The following is a 23,293-nucleotide window of genomic DNA, read 5'->3' on the forward strand; positions in this document are numbered from 1 at the left end:
AGGGGGAGGTTAATGGAGGTTAATGGTGGTTTGTTTGTGTTAACGGAGGTTAATGGTGGTTTGTTTGTGTTAATGGAGGTTAATGGTGGTTTGTTTGTGTTAAGTCTAGTTGAAACTCTAGCTGAAGTAATTTTCGTTTATTTTTATTATTTTATTGATTTTTATGATTTTGATTGATTTTTTGATTTGATTCGAGATTTGAGATGATTGATTTTTATTAATTTTATAATTTTATTTTTATTGATGTTGGAAACAGGTAATGGGATGCTGAGAGAAGGATTGAATTTAATTTGAATTGGACTGGATTAAATGGGATTGAATTAAAAAATTGAATATTGGAAAAAATTGGATCCACTTGAAAAAAGTGGATTAGGAAATTGGAGAAAAGGTGTTCTATGAAACTATGAATTGAATGAATTGAATCTAGATAGATGAATTGGAGACCTGTAGACCAGGCGTTCCCAGGAGACTTGTGGACCAGGTGTTCCACCAGAGGAAAAGACCAGGTGTTCGTGGAGCACTTCACCTGCAAGAACGCCTTGGAACCAAGGTGGAAGGGACCAGTCCAGGTGTTGCTGACTACACCAACGGCAGTCTTTTGCGAGGGCAAGACCTCGTGGATCCACGCCACGCACTGTAAGTTGGCCATACAAGCACCAGACACTACACCACAGCAACCACAGTAAGGATGGGCCTAATCATAGGTACAATACTATTGATAGCGACAGCAGCTAGGGGAAACTCCGATTCCAATAGATGCGAAAACGAAACCCGACACCTCACCGTAACATGGGGACAAAGAGTATCACTACCATGTTTCGAACAGAAAGCCCTGCACACAAATTGGGTGAACATAAATTGGCTAGCACTGTCGGCAGGGCCTGGACGCGTTGGCATGGTACTACAAAAGCAACGAGAGTTCCGGGAAAACGGGCAAGCTAGCATTGAGACCTTGGCCCAACCAGGATACAAATGGGGAACCCCTGATTTTAAGCTACAAACACGCACGCGCCTAGAGAAAGGCATGACTATGCAGGTCCGGTGCAGCGTCTGGACCCCAGGCGCGGCCGGTGGCGAAAAGAACTACATACGATGCAACGAATACATACTCACGCCACACCCCCAGAATAAGGCCCCAAAGAAGGGTGAAAACACATATTGGAAAGTGGCCAGGGAGGTGGCAACAATTCAAAATAGGACACACTGCTGGTCGTGCATGCACTTTCCACAAGCAGGCACCACAGGAATACACATGATAGTGCTACCTCTGTCTCTCAATGACCTCTGCTCACAACCTATCGATTCCCCATGTTTAGTCACCACGCTGGAAAGAGAAGGGGTTGACAACGGCAAGAGTTGCAATCGACAATTTAATTATCGCCCGTCAATGATTGCCCATGTGGCCGAGAGGCCTGCCCCCGTCTGGGTCAAACCACAGAAAGGGACGGTCTGCCTCCAGGGTTCCGGCCACTTGCGTATGGGAGAATCAGAATGCGCCTACACTCTCCCCGGGAAGCTGGGACAAGGGAGCTCGGGGATTACATTACGAATAGTACTGCAAGATAAACACAACCACAACATAACGGCTATAACATTCTCTAGGGGGGTTAGTAGGATTAATGGGGTGGTAAAGGGACTCCAGTGCTTATCCACCCACCTGGTCCCACCCCATGGGACAATGTTTATATGCGGCGACAAGGCTTACCCCTATTTACCAAATAATTGGGGGGGGCACATGTTATCTGGGTTCAGTCCTTCCTGACGTTGAGATACTGGATGAGCTAGACCCAAAGTCCTTGGACAGGCGTTATAAGAGGTCAGTCATGAACGAAGATGGAACCACTAAACTACACGGGAGCCTATGGGAAAAGGTGTTCGGTTTCTTCTTCCCAGGAGCGGGCACAGTCATGGATAGTTTCCGGATAGATAAATTGGCTTTGGCCCTAGAAAAGGTGGCAAACGACACCGCTACGGCTCATGACATACTATTGGATACGGTGATTCACATGCGTACAATGGTGATGCAGAATCGGGTGGCTTTGGACATGCTCTTGGCAGAGAAAGGGGGGGTATGCGGAATTATAGAGGGAAAATGTTGCACTTACATACCCGATCCATCTGAAGGAGTGTCAGCCGCAATAGTGAGACTAAGGGAAACTAGCCACGCCCTGACAATCGATCGGATCGCGCGCGAGAACTCTTATAAATTTAGCTGGCTCACTGACTGGTTCCGGGGATGGACGGGCACCATAGTGAAGTGGTTATTGACCGCACTGGCTGTGATAATCGGGGTAGTAATTTGGGGGGCACTAATGAAATCTCTAGTCCTCCTCTGTATGAGAAAGTATTTTACAGGATGGAAAGTGAAGAAGCCGCCGACAACGACTATGGCTCTGACCACAGAGGCCGTCGACCTGAACGGGTCCTTCAACAAGGCAGTTGCGACCAGCGCTCCAGAAAATTGTATTGAATTTTGTGACGACTGTGATACTTGTGTGGATCCCATGTGGGAACTGGCTGCTGCCTGTAACGGTGTCTGTGATGACTGTGATACTTGTGCTATAAACCCCTTGCGTGTACTGGCTAACGCTGCTTATGTATTACAAGCTGACAGCTGCACGCCCCCTTCCGACCCAACTATGGATCTGATTGCGACGCTGGGTCTGGCGGTCGAGGGACCCGACGTGGATATCCTAGACCCGCAAGCCGACCAGGCGCCCAAGGGAGACTTTGACATAAAGGAAGTCCCTCTCTTTTCTCCAAATGTTTTAAGTTCAAATGCTTCAAGTGAATCGGATTTTTACGCTCTGTACCCTGATCAGGAAATTGAGACACAAGATACTGACGACATTTTGTATTCCCCAGAACAGCAGCACGTGAGGGACCTCATGGGCATGACCGTTGATTAACTTCGAAGATCTGCAAGGACTGAGTCTGCAAAGGGTGGGGGGAGCAAGTTCCGCAGGGGAGGTGGTGGCCCTCTGGCGGAGCAGAACCTCATCTGGACCAGACACCTTCGTTGTGGATCCGAAACGTTAATGGACTTTCATGTTCTGAGCCCTCAGGTTCCAAGCACGCACCGCACGACACGCTCGCCAAATGCACGGGCGAGGCGCTTTGGGCGCACGATATGCCCTTGGGAGATACCCGCATTACACAATTATTTTTTCAATACCCGCATTACACAATTATTTTTCAATAAAGCCCGATGTGGCACGTTGTCTCTTAAGATACTTTGTCTCGACGAGACAAGAGGAAGGAATGTCAAGTCGTAGATTCGTTATTTCTTAGAATTCTGTATAAAACGTCGGTCGAATAATATGTTTTGATCTAAAATGTTGCTTAATGTTTTATACGCGCGTGGAATGTGTAGTTTCAAGTAGAATGCTCGAATTGCAGATATAAACTTAAAAAACATTAATTATATTCCATATAATCATAGCGGCGCCTGAATTACAATAAACATGCTTCAGTTTGTGTTTAAAATGAGGAAAGGCTCGCTTCGGTCGTGTTGGGCAAATGGTTTTTCGTATACGTGTGCCCTTTTTACCTAGATGGTCTTATCTGGCTGGCCAAGCATGGTCTTATCTGGCCAAGCATGCACTCTTCTCTCTGTGAGTTACATTTTTCGTCACCTAGGAGCTTTTGAAACTATATCTGGTCCGAATGATAAGGAAGGGCTGACTCCCCCGAATGACAGAGCGGATGACGGTGGGGGCTAGGATGACGGCGAGGGACTCTCGCCAGTCGCTTTGTTCTCTCGGAGATTTTCTGATAAACTTGTCAAGTATTTATACGGACTGCGAATCAATGTGCTTCAGGAAGGCTGGACGTGGCATGAAGCTGGTTCTTGCTGTAGATGTCTGGCTTCTTCCGGATCTGTATAAGTTGGTTTTTAATAAAGCTGCGTCATTTCAGGCTATTGTGGACTTCTTTTGCAAACGAAGAGCTGCTTCTTCACATATATACATATATATATATATATATATATATATATATATATATATATATATATATACATATATATATATATATATACATACATATATATATATATATATATATATATATATATATATATATATATATATATTGTTACGGGTCGTGGATTAGATGTTATTTACCGAGCGGTTGGTATTACCGCGACCGAACAGTTCCCCCGATTCTTCCCCAACTCACCCGATTCACCCAGACGTTGGCCAAATCGCGCTATGCCAAATCAATGATAGAAAGGACACGACGACTGGGAAAGAGGAAACGACGCAAGGGGTACAGTTCTCAAGACCTCCGGAGGAGGGTATAATTACAGTGGTGGAGAAAAGGGGTAGATTACAAGGCAGTGAGGTAAAGACACAGAAGAGATGGGCACTTAATTACCGTATTATCTTATCCCAGACAGACCACAGACAAACGGAACAAGGCAGACTTACACAGGGATTGATGGCAGGAAGGGACAGGTAGGTCGATAGCACAAGGTGCACCTTGGCTCGGGGACAGGATAAAGCACGGTCCAGAAGATGCGGGGAGGTCTCACAGCGCTCGGAGGGGACGTCTTTCTTGCTTCAAGCTCAGCGCGCATCTGACGTCACCCCCCTCTCACTGCGCATGCTCAGCGGGGAGTGACAAGCCCTCGGCTGGTTGGTTCCGCCCCACTGGGGCCGGTCCGCCGCTTCCATTGGGTGCAGGGGTTACCGGGCTCCGCCCTTGACGAGGAGCTGACAGGGAGCCCCTATTTGGTAACCCCGTCGAGCACATGTTTGATGGCGGCTCGTTGGGAAGGCCTGGTGCCCTCCCAACACCCCCTACCAACCAAGCCGGAGTGAGGACGCGCACTTCCTGCGCTCGTTGTTGTTGTTGTTGTTGTTGTTGTTGTTGAACTGTGAGGAAGAGCTGCGGGGAGGTATTGGGAGGTCCTAAACTTCCTAACGGTGCCATACAATCACATTCTGGTGCAACGAAGGGTCAGAATTAATGGAAACGAGTCCTTAACTGACATAGACTAAGAATAACTAGCAAGATGTCCTATAGTTGTCTTACATGAGATGCGGTGAACCTGGGCACGACATTTAATGGGGGAAATAGAGGGAGGTCGGGTCTACAGAGTGTTGTTTACAGAAAATGGGACTAGGGAATGGGGGATTGGGGATAGTTGGGAAGTATTGAGGAAATAGGGGAATATTTACAAGCGGATATGGATGGATGCAAATCCCATATCTGCAACACTGCACCCTTCTCTACCTCGGGGCGGCTCGACCCGATAAATTTTTACCTACTTTAGTGTGGCACTCAGATGTAGTTCCCTCTACTATTAACTCAACCCTGAGTGCGACAGTTTAACAGATGTTCACAAATGAGTAAATATGTCCCCCTGCGACGTTGCACCCTTCTCCTCACAGAAACACACCCACAGGATAACCGAATCCGGAAAGAATCCTCAAACTAAACATACAGCCGGTAGGGAGCATTATTTATACAACACTGATATTTACACTACGATCCAGGACCTGTTCTTTGAGGAACACATGCAGATGTTATGCATAGGGAGAGCACGCATGCCAGCATCGATACACCAACCCACGAGTGCCCTGTGGCCCTACGGCCTTTAATAATGTGCAGAGCACCCCGTCCAAGCACCAAAAGCACCACCCCATTACGCACAGTCAGCACCATCCGGTGCACCAATAAAGTGTTCATAAAAATGCACAATTAAGTGTCCATGGTCACCGGTGGTGTCGCAGCCGGCCGATGTGCTGCCGCTGGTCTTGCCTTCATGGAGTGCACTTGGCCTTCTGGCTTCTTTAGAAATAAAGAAAGGCGCCAACCGCGTCCATTTCTGAATTGTGGCCGTCAGGGGGGCCAACTAAAAGTGGTTCACCTGTATGGCATAGGTGCCACGTTGACCCAGAGGTCCATCCACGGGTGGTGCTTGACAGCAAAAGAACTGCGGTCCATTGTGGGCGGCCACAAAAATTGCGGTCCATATGGTGTATCGATCCAGGCAGCAAGCAGCGGAAGTACAGGCCCACAACTGCGGAGCCAGCACCTCTCTCTCCTCTCTCTCTGCCCCAAAGCCAGATCCTCGGAGGTGGGAGACAAAAGAAGACAAGTGAGTAAGGTGGTAAGGGCGCAAAAGTGCACGCAATACAAGGTAATGCACACTGGGGGCACATGGGAACCAGGTGAGACAGGTACGTTCCTACCATATGCCCCCCCCCCCACCAGGTAACCTACATTGCCCCTCCCTTACCCCTTACTGTATCCACAAAACACAACACTACCCATAAGCATCTACTTTACACATCAACAACGTCCCTACTGTCTTCCCCGTTCCTCCCATAAACCAAATTCGTCTTCTCTCCCTCCTAACCAATCAAATTTGCCATTTCCAACTCTCATCAAAATCTGCCATCTCCAACTCAACATCAAAATCTGCCATCACCAATTCATCATCAGTCCCTCCTAAGGAGGGAGAGATGGAATCACCCCAATGTCTCATCCACGTCGTGATGCGTCTCACAAATCCAAACAGCAATTCTCCTTTCCTGCAACACAAAACAAAGAAAACACAGGTGTGGAGTCATCAGCATCACCTCAGGTAAGTGGCTGCGTATGGTGCGACAGGTTCATCAATCCTAACTATTTCCTAAATGACTTTAACAACTTTACATTACCCGGGGTCTTTCCCTGCCAATCCATTGGCCAACTTACACTATGGGTTCTAAAAACCAATTCCCATTGACCAAACTGTGGTGCTTCTCAATTTGGGGTCTCACTCCCCCGATTCATCTCCCGGTGCCCTTGCACAATTTCTGGGCTGTGACGTGTAGCTCTCCCAGCAGGTCTACCCACCTGCACACCTCCACCACTGCAGTTGCCTCCCGAGCTTACCTGCTCCTTCCCTAACCTATCTAACTGGGGAAGGCCCCTCCTGGCTCTGTCACCCCTTGGTGCCCTCTGGCACTGGGCTACCCGGGTCCGTCCTCCGGATCCTCGGGCCCCATCCACAACAACTACTACCGGCTCCCAGAGCCCACCTGCGGCCTCACCTGGCCGACATCCTCACAGTGGTGGAGTGCCCAAACCAACTACACACACTAACAGGCTACACGCCCAGCCATTTCCACAACACTAATGCACCCATCCAATCATCATTCTTCCACCCGCACCACAGATGCCAATATCCAACCACAATTTACCTATTCCCTCTACCTAACACTTACACTACCCACCCCGGGTATCCGTGATGGGGGTCCACTCTTCCCCCATCCACACCTTCGCACCACGCACACCACTCCGTACCACTTACTCCAACTCTCTCCACACCACTCATTCTCTGCTCCATATATTCCACACACCTGTACTTGCACACCCGTGCTCTCATACTTGGTGCCGCCTGCACCCTTCTCTCCCCCAAGCGCATTCGCGCTGATCCACAACACTCACTACTCACAATGACACTCATCCGCAATGCTCTCTCATTCATCACTTGTACACTCACACACACCTCGGAGCATTGCCTCACCGATGCCTCATTTGAAGCTGCTCACCAGCACTTCCATTCATACTGCATCATCTGCTCTGTCTACTCCCTTCTAAAACTCGCGCTCCTCCGTCTTCCCTTACACTCAGCGCTCCCCCGTCATTATCAAACACTAAGCTACTACGTCCCCACTACAGGTACCAAGTCTCTTACTTAAATCTGGTCACCTATAGTCACCTCTAGTCCCTATCAATATAACCGAACCCACCCGGGCTAGTTTTCACTGCCATACACCCCATAATCTATAGCGCATTTGCCCCCATCATGGGAAGGGTGGCAGGGATGCCACCCTTACCCACCGTCATACGGCGCGAGTGGGACCTTGTGGGACCACCTCGTATGTGAGTCGTTGCCCGCCTGCCGGACCCCATGCGTCGCCCCTTGCGGGGTCAGCGCAGGGCCGAACCGGCCGGGGCCCCACAGTACATTACCCCCAAGGGGCTCCCGTGCCTCCCCTGTCCCTCTAAAAACTACCCCTGTTGGTGTCGATGCATGGGTCACGCTTCCGCAACCCGCTACCCATTCCATACCACCACAACCTTGCTCACTCACACCTCGCACCTCTCCCATCACCGGACCCTCTCGCTCGCACCCTCGTTCCATACACTCCGGACCAGCCATACACCTCACTCTTGGCCTCTCACGAACATCCGGGTCCATCTCGACCCCCAAGCTTATTAAATCACCTGGCGCATCACACGCACGACCATATTGGTCACCACTTACACCGGGTCCTCTTTCTCTTCGCTGCTCCTCCATCACCTGCGAATCCCTCATCCGGTTAATGAGCACATCATCACGATCCGAACACAGACTTTGGACCAATTCTTTTACTTCCTCTTTTATCTCTTTCTTATCCTCTCTCCATCGCTTCTTAATTTCGCTCACCCCTTCTTCCACTTCTTCTAATTTCTGCTTCACCTCCTTCATCTCCTCGTGCGCCCCCTTAAGTTCTTCCTCTAACTCCACCTTATTTTTTTCTATGTGCTCCCGCACCTCCCGCTCTTTAACCTCCATCACCTCTACCACCTTGTTCATTTTCCTCGTCAGGTCCTCATGTACCGTCTGACACTCTTTTTTAATTACCCCTACGTCCTTTTTCATCTCCTTCTGTGTCGATTTTAAACCCTCTATTACCGCTGTGTTCTTCTTTACCTGGTCCCCCAACTCCTTTTGTCCCACTGTCAGCTGTTCTACTCCCAGCGTCAACTCCTCTATACCACCTTGCAATTTTACAGTCCCCTTTCTCACCTCCTTCTCCATGCGCTCCTTACAGTGCCTCACCTCCTCGCGCACTCCTCCGACCTCCTCACTCACACCTCTTCTGATCTCCTCTCCCATCACTTGCATCTCCTGCCCAGATGCCACCCTCATCTGCTCCATTTCCTCCCTGTGAGCATCCAATTTAGTTTCTACCCCCATTCTGACCCCCTCTATCTGCTGCCCCATTTGTTTAACTTCCTTTTCCGCTTGGTCCCTCATGTCCCTCAATTTGCCTTCCATACTGTTTTCTAACCCCTCTAACCCATTTTTCATCCCTTCCATTTGATTCTCTTGAGCGGCCATTCTGTTTTCTACACCCGTTAACCCCTCCTGTATTTCCCCTAATCTATTGTCTAATCCCTCAAATTTGTTGTCTAGTCCCTCAAATTTGTTTCCTAATCCCTCTATTCTACTCCCTAACCCTCCGATCTGGGCCCCCATGTCCTCCCTCAATTTCTCGCTATTGGACCCCATGTCCTCCCTCAATTTCTCGCTATTGGACCCCATCCTTTGTTCTAACCGTTGGCTATTGGCCCCCATGTCCTCCCTCAATTTCTCGCTATTCTGGGCCATAAGGGCCTTCATTTGTATAAAAAAAAGGTTCAAATCCACCAGCGGCGCTGCTACGGTCGCGGGCGCGGTCGCCGTAGCCATCTGCGAGGCGCCATTTTGCGCGCCCGTAACCTCGTGCGCGAGGACGCCATTTTGCGAACCTGCTGCCCTCACTGCTTCGCTCGCCTCATGTCCCTCAATTTGGTCCTGGATCGACCCTGCCTCACTCTCCTCTACCGGAACCCAGCCGTCTTGATCTCCCATAGCGCGACTTTCAAAATTCGGGTTTTTTTTTTTTGTAAAACAAAATCAAATTTCGGTGACTTGTAATTTTGAGGGCGTTAAGCGCGCTTCGGGTCCGTATCTCACTCCCAGACACCAATTGTTGCGGTAATAACACAATTGGTGTCCAAAATTTGGGCTAAATAAATTTAGTCCCAGGTTCGAATCCCAACTCCTGACTACCAATTGTTGCGGACGCGGTTAAAGATGTTATTTACCGAGCTGTTGGTATTACCGCGACCGAACAGTTCCCCCGATTCTTCCCCAACTCACCCGATTCACCCAGACGTTGGCCAAATCGCGCTATGCCAAATCAATGATAGAAAGGACACGACGACTGGGAAAGAGGAAACGACGCAAGGGGTACAGTTCTCAAGACCTCCGGAGGAGGGCATAATTACAGTGGTGGAGAAAAGGGGTAGATTACAAGGCAGTGAGGTAAAGACACAGAAGAGATGGGCACTTAATTACCGTCTTATCTTATCCCAGACAGACCACAGACAAACGGAACAAGGCAGACTTACACAGGGATTGATGGCAGGAAGGGACAGGTAGGTCGATAGCACAAGGTGCACCTTGGCTCGGGGACAGGATAAAGCACGGTCCAGAAGATGCGGGGAGGTCTCACAGCGCTCGGAGGGGACGTCTTTCTTGCTTCAAGCTCAGCGCGCATCTGACGTCACCCCCTCTCACTGCGCATGCTCAGCGGGGAGTGACACGCCCTCGGCTGGTTGGTTCCGCCCCCCTGGGGCCGGTCCGCCGCTTCCATTGGGTGCGGGGGTTACCGGGCTCCGCCCTTGATGAGGAGCTGACAGGGAGCCCCTATTTGGTAACCCCGTCGAGCACATGTTTGATGGCGGCTCGTTGGGAAGGCCTGGTGCCCTCCCAACACCCCCTACCAACCAAGCCGGAGTGAGGACGCGCACTTCCTGCGCTCGTTGTTGTTGTTGTTGTTGTTGTTGTTGAACTGTGAGGAACAGCTGCGGGGAGGTATTGGGAGGTCCTAAACTTCCTAACGGTGCCATACAATCACATTCTGGTGCAACGAAGGGTCAGAATTAATGGAAACGAGTCCTTAACTGACATAGACTAAGAATAACTAGCAAGATGTCCTATAGTTGTCTTACATGAGATGCGGTGAACCTGGGCACGACATTTAATGGGGGAAATAGGGGGAGGTCGGGTCTACAGAGTGTTGTTTACAGAAAATGGGACTAGGGAATGGGGGATTGGGGATAGTTGGGAAGTATTGAGGAAATAGGGGAATATTTACAAGCGGATATGGATTGATGCAAATCCCATATCCGCAACAATATATATATATATATATATACATATATATATATATATATATTGTTACGGTACGCGGTTAAGGATGTTATATTTGCCGAGCGGAGGCTCCGCGACCGAACAGTTGTTCCCCGACTAAACCCGATTCACCCAGACGTTGGCCGTATCGCGCCACAGCTACTCAATCGGGAAAAGACTAAGACGACGAATGCAAAGAGGAAGAAGAAGAAGAAGACGTACAGAAGAGTAACGGGGTTTATTATTATTTACACACATAAGCAAAAAGAGCAGTCACGTTTATTTACAGGGGATATGAGACGCAGGTGACACAGTGAAAATTACTAGCTTATACAGACTTAGTTACTACCCAGGACAGCACGAACAAAACAAACTCACGTAGGCAAAATGGGGAACTTGCAGGCAGGAATGGCTGGAAAGGATGAGCAGGTGGGATCACCGGGCACAGCAAGCAGGTCCACTCCGGGCGGGAAGCGGGGAGCCGGCAGCTCCTTGTAATCCACTTTACAGCGCACACCGTCAGGGCTTCACGCGGCTGGTTGAAACGGGGCTGCACTCCTCTGTTGTATCTCTCGTGTAGCTTGTTTCGTAAAAGCTCCTCGGCTTTCTCTTGGACCCTTTCTTTTGTCGTGTCCCTCTCCACACAGCACAGCTCGTATTTTTCTTCCTCTCACTTCCCTTCCAGCGCGGGTCTCTCACGCCCTTTCTTTCACTTCTCCTTTTAGCGCGGGACTGACACGCCCTCCACGGTTTCGGTACCGCCCTCTCCCCCGTGCTCTGTTTCGTGACCTTGTATGGTAATCCCACGGGCTTGTCTCCTTATTTGGGCATCGCGCCGACGGCACGCCCCTCGTGGCGAGCCACGGGCTTGTTTCCTTATTTGGGCATGGGGCTGCACAGCCCCGCCCTTCTTGGCGCGCCCTGGGCTTGCCTCTCCCTGGCGATCCCGCCCCTCCTGTTCAAACAGAGCACGGAGCACATTTTCACTATAGCAGCGAATTGAGAGGGCGTGCACCCCATGCTTGTGAACTGCTTTACCCACAGATGGAAAGTTTGGCTGGGAAATGGAATTATTGAGGGGGAGCTATTCTCTATTGATTCGGTGCAATGGAGTGTCATTCTAATGGAAGACAAGGCCTTACTCTAAAACACATAATAAGATATAAGCTATCGAACAGGGGTATTCTATGATTGGCTGACGTGTTTGCTGTATGGACTAATTATGGGACGCCCTTTGACCTTTACACACTGGAGCAAGGAGGCTCAGAATAAAGCAATAATAATAATACACACAATAAAAAAAAAACACAATCCTCATATCCGCAACACTGCACCCTCCTCCTCTTAGGCACGGCCCGGGCCTACAACTTTTATTTAGTGTGACACATAGGTGTAGTTCCCTCTACTTTTAACCTGACCCTGAGTGCGACAGTTTTAAAACATAGATAAATATGTCCTGCTCCATTGCACCCTGCCTAACAGACTCACGCCCACAGCTATCCGAATTGCGGAATGGTCTTCAAACTACACACTGACGGTGGGGAGCATTATTTACAATGACGCTACTTTTATTTACAAAACTAACCCAGGACCTGTGATTGTTCTTTCTGGGGGGGGGGAGACAGTCTGCTCTGCATCGACGCACCATTAAAGCACCCAAAACGCACCAATACACCCTCAAGCACCAATCGGTGCAGTCACCACAGTTCATCAATAAAAATAAACCAACAACCCCTAACCCTGCAGGTGGTCTCTTGCTCTTCGGCTCCCTCTGCTGGTTATTATTATTTCTTCCAGTTGTTGTCTTTTTCTTTTGCTGGCGGCCTATTTGCAATAAAATGCACCTAACGTGTCCGTTTTATTTTCTTTATTTATGGCCCACAGGGCTGACTACGTGTGGTTCACCTGTGGGGCATCGGTGCCCTGTGGCCAAGGTCCGCCAGCAAGATTTCGGGCCCTCATGGCCGGTTCCAGCAGAGGGGCCATGCCCCAACCCATGTGGTCCATCATGTGGTGCATCGATGCAGACAGCTGGTTCTGGGAGTTCCGGGCGCACAATGGCGGACTCACGCACGCTCCCCTCGGCGCCCAATGGCGCACAGGTCATGTGGGAGACAAAAGGGGGAAGACAAATGAGCGAGGGGTAAGGTCACAAGGGTACACATCAAACAAGGCAATGCAAGGCGAAATGCGTACGGAGGGCGAAGTGAGAAAGCTCGTCCCTACCGTACGTCACCCCCCCTGTCACCTACACTACCCTTGCCCTTACCCCATATGTACAAAAACCTACACATTTACAAATTCGTCGCTACTGTCACGTCTCCCCATATTTCCCTTATCAAATTCGTCACCACAATCCCTCTATCCAAAATTTGCCATCACCAATTCATCATCAATCCTCATAAGGAGGAAGAGATGGAACATCAAGCACAATGTCACACCCACGTCATGATGCGTCTCACAATCCAAAACATTTGCACATAAAAATAATTAAACATGGCATGGTGTGGAGGTACGTCATCTCAGGTGAGTGGATGCAGATGGTGCGAGGAGATTTTCATCCTAACTACTTTCTAAATGACTTTAACACACTTTACACTACCCGGGGTCTTTCCCTGCCAATCCATTGGCCACTTACACTATGGGTTCTAAAAACCAATTCCCATTGACCAAACTGTGGTGCTTCTCAATTTGGGGTCTCACTCCCCCGATTCAACTCCCGGTGCCCTTGCACAATTTCTGGGCTGGGGCGTGTAGCTCTCCCAGCAGGTCTACCCACCTGCACACCTCCACCACTGTAGTTGCCACCCGAGCTTACCTAGCTCCTCACCCTAACCTAACTAACTGGGGAAGGCCCCTCCTGGCTCTGTCACCCCTTGGTGCCCTCTGGCACTGGGCTACCCGGGTCCGTCCTCCGGATCCTCGGGCCCCATCCACAACAACTCTACCGGCTCCCAGAGCCCACCTGCGGCCTCACCTGGCCGACGTCCTCACAGTGGTGGAGTGCCCAAACCAACTACACACACTAACAGGCTACACGCCCAGCCATTTCCACAACACTAATGCACCCATCCAATCACCATTCTTCCACCCGCACCACAGATGCCAATATCCAACCACAATTTACCTATACCCTCTACCTAACACTTACACTACCCGCCCCGGGTATTCGTGATGGGGGTCCACTCTTCCCCCATTCACACCTTCGCACCATCCACTCCACTCCATAGTTTCCACCATACTCACTCCACGACCATCCACTCCAATACTCCATATATTCCACACTCCATGTATTCCACACAACCATTTATTCCATACACCTGTTCCTCATACCTGTTGTTGCACACCTGTGCACTCACACCTGGTGCCACCTGCACCCTCCTTCCTTCCTGGACCATTTGGTCAACACCACACGCAATCACCACTACTCCCTCATACACTGCTCCATACACCTGTCCAGTTGCACACCTGTGCAATCACACTACAACTCACAATCACAATCAGTTACTCATACCCTGCTCAATACACTTGAATACACCAACACTCACACGGCATCATCTAAACTACCTGTTGCCCTGCTAACTTAGTGCTCCCCGTCTTCCCTTTAAACTAAGCACATACCACGTCATTATAATCCACACTAATCTACCTGCGTCCTCACTACAGGTATCAGTCACTAACTAACCTTAACGTTACCTGATGTCATCTCTCTAGGACCTTACACATTATATCCTAACCCACCCGGGCTAGTTTTCACTGCCATACACCCCATAACTCTAGTGCTCCTTTGCCCCCCGCTGTGAGAGATGGCAAGGTTGCCATCCCACCACATCGGGGCATTTCCCACTACCAATTTTGCTCACCAAATTTCAGCCAATCAAAATTTTTGCCAATCACTACCCATCATTTGCCAATCATTACTGCCAATCCTTTGCCAATCATCAAATTTTTGCCTTTTTCTAATTTCGGGTCCAGACCACTAACCTCATCACCCGTCGACTTACTAGATCCTCTCGGTGCGCCAATTCACTTCCACAGCCCGGCTTCGTAAAGCCGAGCAATGAATGCGGGTTGTTTGGTGCCGGCGGCTGGATGCGTCCGACATTCGGTGCAGGGAAGGAGGTTTACCCGGGCCGAGATCCCACGCACCACCTCGGCACGGAGCCATCCCATGGCCCGATCTCGACCTGCCGGAACGTCTCAACAAAAGGGGGTCGCCATGACGACCCTTCCTATCGGGCTGCCCGCTCCGCCTAGTGGAGCACGGACGCGGCCGTTCAAAGCGAGGCCCAGCGTGGATCGCGTACGGCGGTCCTTTCGAACCCGCAGTGGTTCGGATCCCCGCTGGTCCTCGCGGCACGCGAAGCTGCCCGACGCGCACCGAGGGCCCGATTCGGCTAAATGTCGTTCTAACCGCTAACCCGGTTACCGTCGATGCCTCACCTGCATGCTTACACGCATACACTACCCCTTCCTTGCTCATACACCCAGCTGTTCCCATGCTCCTCGTCATTGCACCTTCTCTTCCACACCCAGGTACACTCATTCCGCTCACAGACTTGGTCACACACCTGACCACCGAACACCTTTGCACACACTCGTCGCTCGCACACCTCACCAACACACCTCTTTGCGCCCCCTCCTCGGTCACCTCCTCTGTGACAATCACAGGTGTGCTCTCACTCGCACACCCAATCACGTGCCTCACGACCAACTCAAGTGTGCATTCCCACACACGCTCTACTATTCCAGGTGTGCATCCTTCCATTCCAGGTGTACATCCTCTCTCACCTGTCACAACCAACTCACGCTCCGTGTCACTCTCACTACTTTCACCACCACTCTTGACAGCGCACTCACCCTTACTCTCGACAGTGCACTCTTTCCTCATGCACCCGTCCGTTACACACCTTTCTCACGCACACTCTCCCGTTACATCCTCTGTAACACTCACCACAGGCGTGCATGCTTCCGTTACATCCTCTGTAACACTTACCACATGTGTGCATTCTTCCTTACTTTTGACAGCGCACTCTTTCCCCATGCACCCGTCCGTTACACACCTTTCTCACGCACACTCTCCCGTTACATCCTCTGTAACACTCACCACAGGTGTGCATTCTTCCTTACTTTTGACAGCGCACTCTTTCCCCATGCACCCGTCCGTTACACACCTTTCTCGCGCACACTCTCCCGTTACATCCTCTGTAACACTCGCCACAGGCGTGCATGCTTCCGTTACATCCCTTGTAACACTCCTCACTACACGCTTCCATGTGCTCCCTCGCACACACGCTCTAAAACACATAATAAGATATAAGCGATCGAACAGGGGTATTCTATGATTGGCTGACGTGTTTGCTTTATGGACTAAATATGGGACGCCCTTTGACCTTTACACACTGGAGCAAGGAGGCTCAGAATAAAGCAATAATAATAATACACACAATAAAAAAAAAACACAATCCTCATATCCGCAACAATATATATATATATGTATATATATATATATATGTATATATATATATATATATATATATATATATATATATATATATATATATATATATACATATATATATATATATATATATATATATATATATATATATATATATATATGGTATCTGTAATCTGGTTCTCCAACCTAATGAGCGGACAACATGACGTCATCGCCATGCACGTCCGCCTTGCCTGCAAAGTTCCAGAGGAACCATCTAGCAGTGCATCATTACGGATTATAAATACAGATACTGTCACAAGTGCATGCAAAACTCACAGTTACCGACCTGGTTTCGCCCTTGTTGGGGCTTCATCAGGGCAATGCAGTGAGGCTTTCCATACACTTGTAACTCTGTGACCCTTTCGGTTTTTATATCAGTCACTATGCGACCTTCATATCATCATATTATAATCCGTAATGACGCACTGCTAGATGGTTCCTCTGGAACTTTGCAGGCAAGGCGGACGTGCATGGCGATGACGTCATGTTGTCCGCTCATTAGGTTGGAGAACCAGATTACAGATACCATTATTAGTAACTCCCAACCGCAACCAGGTCGACTCCATATGATGAGTGGATACCAGAGATAACGTCACCGCGTGGCAGGCGGTGCGTATCGCTCCCAGCAAGGTGCAGCAGCAGCTGTATGGGACACCTTGCTGGCGGTTCTCCACTGATGATATGAAGGTCGCATAGTGACTGATATATATATATATATATATATATATATATATATATATATATATATATATATATAACACAATATCAGGTTGTGCGTTTGTGCATCTGTGTTTGACTGACCCCCTTCATAAGGGTGGGTTTTAAAGGCTAATTTTTTAACACGAATGTGTGTTCACTACGGTCTATTTTTTGAGGATAAAAGAAACTCGAAAAACATTTTCCATAAAAGAGTAATTATGTTTCTTCTATTGGAAATGTAGATGGTGGCTTGCAAACCGAGCCTCAAGGGCAGTGTACAGAAATTTTTTGTTTTTTTTCAAAAAGAAGACATACAAGGTGCAGGGAGGTGAAATTCGCTGCACGTGATGTGCACCATGCTTAGAGTAAAACAAGTCTTCATTTACATCCATATGATGTGTAATAAATAAGGAGGATATCAGGACACCTGACATGAGGCCGAGGCTTGAGACTTTGGCATGCTCACGAGGCAGTACCATCGAATAAACTGTTCCAACCTGTCATTTTTGACGACCTTTTATACTAGTGTATATATATATATATATATCAGTCATTATGCGACTCCATACCGTCAGTAGTGAACCGCCATTAAGGTATCCCATCCAGCTATCACTGCACCTTAATGGGAGCGATAAGCACCGCCTGCCACACAGTACATTACCTCTGGTATCCACTCATTATGTGGAGTCGCCTAGATGCGGTTGGGAGTAACCAATCAGAATCTATAATTTCCGTTCTCCAACCTAATGAGCGCACGCCGTGATGTCACCACCACATAAGTACACCTTGCCTGCCAACTTCCAGAGGAGCCATCTCGGAGTGCGTCATAATTTAAACTGTCATAATTTAAACTTGTGACAGTATCTGAACTAAGATCTCAATTATGACGCACTGCTAGATGGCTCCTCCGGAGCTTGGCAGGCAAGGCGTACTTACGTGGCGGTGACGTCACGATGTGCACTCATTAGGTTGGAGAACGAAAATTATAGATTCTGATATATATATACAGACTTGGCATTTAATATGGATTATATTTTTTTTCTTGACTTCGGTTTACTTTCTTAACTCAGTATATCAATCTGGTGAGTTTCTTTTACACTTTGGTGATTTATTTGTTAAAAGAACCATGTCACTGATTGTCTGTCGCAGCAAGAAGTCAACAACAGGATTATATCACAGGTGGCGTGGCAAAATGTACGGACAGGTGCATTTGACGATTGGCTTCACAGTCGGGTATACAAGGGTTGTTGCGTTCTGTATTAGTGGAAAACAACTGCTGCACGTCTCCAAAAGTTATTTCCACTTCCTCTGGAGATGGTCCATCAACTCGACAATGCTGTTTGTCATGGAGTGGTGGCTTTACGAAATTACGGCATGAAAGAGCGTGCTATTGCTCGGCAGTATGTCATCACTCAAGGTCAGGTGTCAAAGATCCTGAAACGAAATGCTCAGAGGGGTGTCCCTACTCCAATACAGAGGCCAGGACCTCCCCGCAGAACCACAAGGAGGGATAATCGCCAGCTGCACCGGGTAGTCCACAATGGCCATACCAAGTCAGCTAATCGGCTTAGGGCTGAGTGGCAGCAACTGACAAATGTGCCTGTATCCAGAAGGCTAGTCAACCAACGACTGGTTCAAGCAGGCTATCGTGCCAGGCGTCCCCTGAGAAAGCCACGCCTGACCAGACAACACAGCCAGCGCCGATTGCAGTGGGCCAGAGAGCACCGTCAATGGCAGCCAGGACACTGGAATCACGTGACCTTCAGTGACGAGTCTAGATTTCTGGTCTATCGTCAAGATGGCCGTGTCCGAGTGCGCAGACAAGTGCATGAAGCCCACAACGAAGATTTTATAGTGCCAAGAGTCCAAGCTGGAGGTCGTGGGGTGACCGTTTGGGCTGCTTTTCATGCAGGGGGCAAAACTGACCTGGTTGTTCTGAATGGAAACCTGAACCAGTTCAAGTACAGGGTCATTCTGGAAGAAACATTGCTTCCATTTGCTCGTGCAGCCTTTCGAGGAAACTTTGTCTTCCAAGATGACAATGCACGCACGGCCTCATCGTGCTCGCATGATCCAACACGTTCTTGCTGACCGTGGTGTAGAGCATATGGAGTGGCCTGCCATGTCCCCGGATATGAATCCGATAGAGAACTTGTGGGCAGAAGTAACGCGTCAAATCGACAACTTGGACCAGCAGCCTTCCTCTGTGCGTGAATTGCAGCAGACTATTGTCACTGCATGGCAAGCGATTCCTGTCCAAACCTTGGCAAATCTCGTGAACAGCATGCCTCGACGTGTACGTGCTCTCCTGAATGCTCGTGGGGGTTACACGAAGTACTGAACTGAAATTTTACTGTCCGTAATCCCAGTCATAATTTAGCTTTTGTTTTTGTTGAAATTTTTTTTGGCTAATGTGCAAAATAAAGAGATACTTCTGGAAAACGTACAGAAGTTTAACACAGTACTGTCCATGAATTGAGTTCGATATCAGTTTACATCACTTTCACGGATCAATTTATTTGCTTTGAAATGTCATGTGGTTTTTGTTTCTTTTAAAGGTCACATAAACAAAATCTAGAATAATTTCAACATAATTCCAATGAACTTTTGGTTCTAAGTCATCTTGAAAAGTAAGTTCACCACCACGAAAAAAAAATTCCATATTAAATGCCAAGTCTGTATATATATATATATATTGTTACGGATCTCGGTTTCGGCACTCCCCTCACCGAGGGGGGTTTAATCCCCTCGTCTATCACACTGGCTGTCCAAGTCCTGGAGCTATGACATCACTTCCGGTCAGCGCTGAATAGGGTAGTAGGCCAATTATTCCTATGACCTAAGTACCAGCACCTTCCGGTAAGCGAGGAAATGAGCCCCGCCCGAGCCGCGGCTGTAATGGACACGCCGAGCGAAGCGAGCCACGACTCAGGCCGTTAACAAAAGACTAAACCTGACTATAGCGGTTGGCCAAATCGCACCACAGGTACTCAATCGGGAAAGGACGAAAGCGATCGGGGGAAGAAGAAACCAAAGTAAAGGAATACCAGATATTTATTAATTATGTACACGAAATGAAGAAGAAACGAAAGGAGGGCATTTACAAGGAGAGGAAGAAGCAGAAACACAGGGCAACCTTAAAAACAGTCTTATATTACAACCCCGGACAAAACGAACAGACTCACATGAACAGGGAATGGCAGGAAGGAATGGCTGGAAGGAGGAGAAGGGTCCAGGCAGATGGTAGGCATCGAGGTCCGGCTCCAGCTTCACTCGAGTCCGGCTCCGGGTGTTGACTCGTACCGCAGCAGCTGCGAGCGCGTACTGTTGGCACGCCGTCGGACCTTATACGTGGCGGGGGGGGGGGGGGGGGTAGTCCTTTGCACGGCCGTATGCGCAGTTCAATACAATCGATGATGCAATCTCGCCCAACCTCCGCGCAGTCCGTGCCCTCTCTCTCCTCTCTCCTCTTGGGCTTCTTTCAACAACCGCACTTCTCTCCCTTCTTCCTCATCTGTACCTTCTCACTCGTCTCCTCTTGGGCTTCTTTCAACAACCGCACTTCTCTCCCTTCTTCTCTTCTTCTTCTCACTTCATCTGTTCAAGCAGTCCCTCGCAGCCGCTTTTATTGTTCGTTGTTGTATCAAGCCGCCGGCTCCGATGACACGCTTACCGGTCGGCTCACCTCGGCGCTGGTTGGCCGGCAAGGGCTCGCTGGCTCCACCTCTGATGATGAGTTCACGTGCCACACCTGTCCTTGTGGTTCTGCCCCCTTTTTCCTCGGTTTGAGACCGCGTGCGTAATGGCGGCTTGGTGCCAGCAAACAGCCCAAGGCAACGGCAACAGCTATCCTACTGTTACTGCACTTTGACGAGCGGGAGAGATGACTGGGAAAATTGAAAGGGGCCTATCTTATTTGATTAATGCAATGCAGATTCAACTATTGGGAACAGATCCTTAACTGAAACACATAATAATGAAATAACTACAGACAGGTCCTATGGTTCTCTACGTGTTGTACACGGACTAACTAGGGTGCGATCTTTAATAAAGCCAATTAATGGGGATATTTACAGGAGATCATTTATAAGGGAAACATTTACTAAAATTTACTAGTGAAGGTTCTAAAAACCGTAACACAATATATATATATATATATATATATATATATATATAGATATATGTATATATATATATATATACATATATATATATATATATATATATATATATATATATATATATATATATATATATATATATACATATACACACACATATAATCAACGACATAACAGCGTGACGAGCGCTGTCCCGATCTCCTGTGGACCGAAGTCCTAGACCAAAGCGTCACCTCCATCCCGGAGGCCTCAGCCAGGCCACTCTGTCAACAGACAGAGATTTATTCTTTGGTCCCCATTGGCTAAACATCAAGCAGAGCCGCCAATCCAGATTTCGGGCTTATTTGCCTCTTATGAAGACGCTTTTTTATAATAAAAAAAGGTAAAAAAATCAAACATTTCAACAGCCTTGGACGTGCACCTTGACCCCACGGTCAAGGCACACCATCCATCAAGACTGTCCCATTCGCATAGACATGCACCTCAACCCAAAGGCTGAAGCACATGGTCAATCAAAACACATGCATCCTGACCCCGAAGGGCCAGAATGCATGGTCATACAATTGGACCCCTCCTCCATAGGAGTGAGTCCCCATGATTTCAACACCATGCCATTCTGTTATGAGGCCACAGATAAGGCCTGCCTTTTTTACAATGAAAAAAGGTAAAAAGTCAAACATTTGAACAGCCTTGGACGTGCACCTTGACCCCATGGCCAAGGCACAACGTCAACAAGGCTGTCCCCATAACAATACACATGTGCCTCAACCCCAAGGCTGAAGCACATGGTCATTCAAACACATGCATCCTGACCCCGAAGGGCCACAATGCATGGTCATACAATTGGGACCACTCCTCTCAATAGGAGTAAGACCCCTTGATCCACTGACAGGGAATTTACTCCTGTCAGGTACGATTTGAAGGCCTACCAGCGCTTTTAGGGCCTGCGCAAGGCCTGCCTTTTTTGCTTGTGAAAAAAGGTAAAAAGTCAAACATTTGAACAGCCTCGGACGTGCACCTTGACCCCATGGCCAAGGCACAACGTCAACAAGGCTGTCCCCATAACAATACACATGCGCCTCAACCCCAAGGGGGAAGCACATGGTCATTCAAACTCATGCATCATGCCCCCAAAGGGCCACAATGCATGGTCATACAATTGGGACCACTCCTCTTAATAGGAGTAAGACCCCTTGATCCACCGACAGGGCATTACTCCTGCCAGGTCTGATTTGCATGCAGGCCTACCAGCGCTTTTAGGGCCTGCGCAAGGCCTGCCATTTTTGCTTGTGAAAAAAGGTAAAAAGTCAAACATTTGAACAGCCTCGGACGTGCACCTTGACCCCATGGCCAAGGCACAACGTCAACAAGGCTGTCCCCATAACAATACACATGCGCCTCAACCCCAAGGGGGAAGCACATGGTCATTCAAACTCATGCATCATGCCCCCGAGGGGCCACAATGCATGGTCATACAATTGGGACCACTCCTCTTAATAGGAGTAAGACCCCTTGATCCACCGACAGGGCATTACTCCTGCCAGGTCCGATTTGCATGCAGGCCTACCGGTCCTCATCAGGACGGCACACTGCAAAAAATCTAACCAATGAGGACCAAACTCGTCTATTAGGTGAATCAAGGCACCTCCTAGCTTTAATGGTGAGCACCAGCCACGGATTATGTCTCACACGGTAAAAACCGCACAACCCGCAAGGAACCAACAGCCTGTCTGCCACCCAGACCATCGTTCCCACCAGTGCAAACCAAAACCAGGGGGTGCGGTGCGATCGGCGGAGATAATAATCAACGACATAACAGCGTGAGGAGCGCTGTCCCGATCTCCTGTGGACCGAAGTCCTAGACCAAAGCATCACCTCCGTCCCGGAGGCCTCAGCCAGGCCACTCTGTCAACACACAGATTTATTATTTGGTCACCATTGGCTAAACATCAAGCAGAGCCACCAATCCAGATTTCGGGCTTATTTGCCCTCATCAGGATGGCATATTGCAAAAATCTAACCAAT

This window comes from Myxine glutinosa, chromosome 13 (assembly GCF_964187855.1).
Source record: "Myxine glutinosa chromosome 13, kmMyxGlut1.1, whole genome shotgun sequence".
In the NCBI taxonomy this organism is placed as follows: domain Eukaryota; kingdom Metazoa; phylum Chordata; class Myxini; order Myxiniformes; family Myxinidae; genus Myxine; species Myxine glutinosa.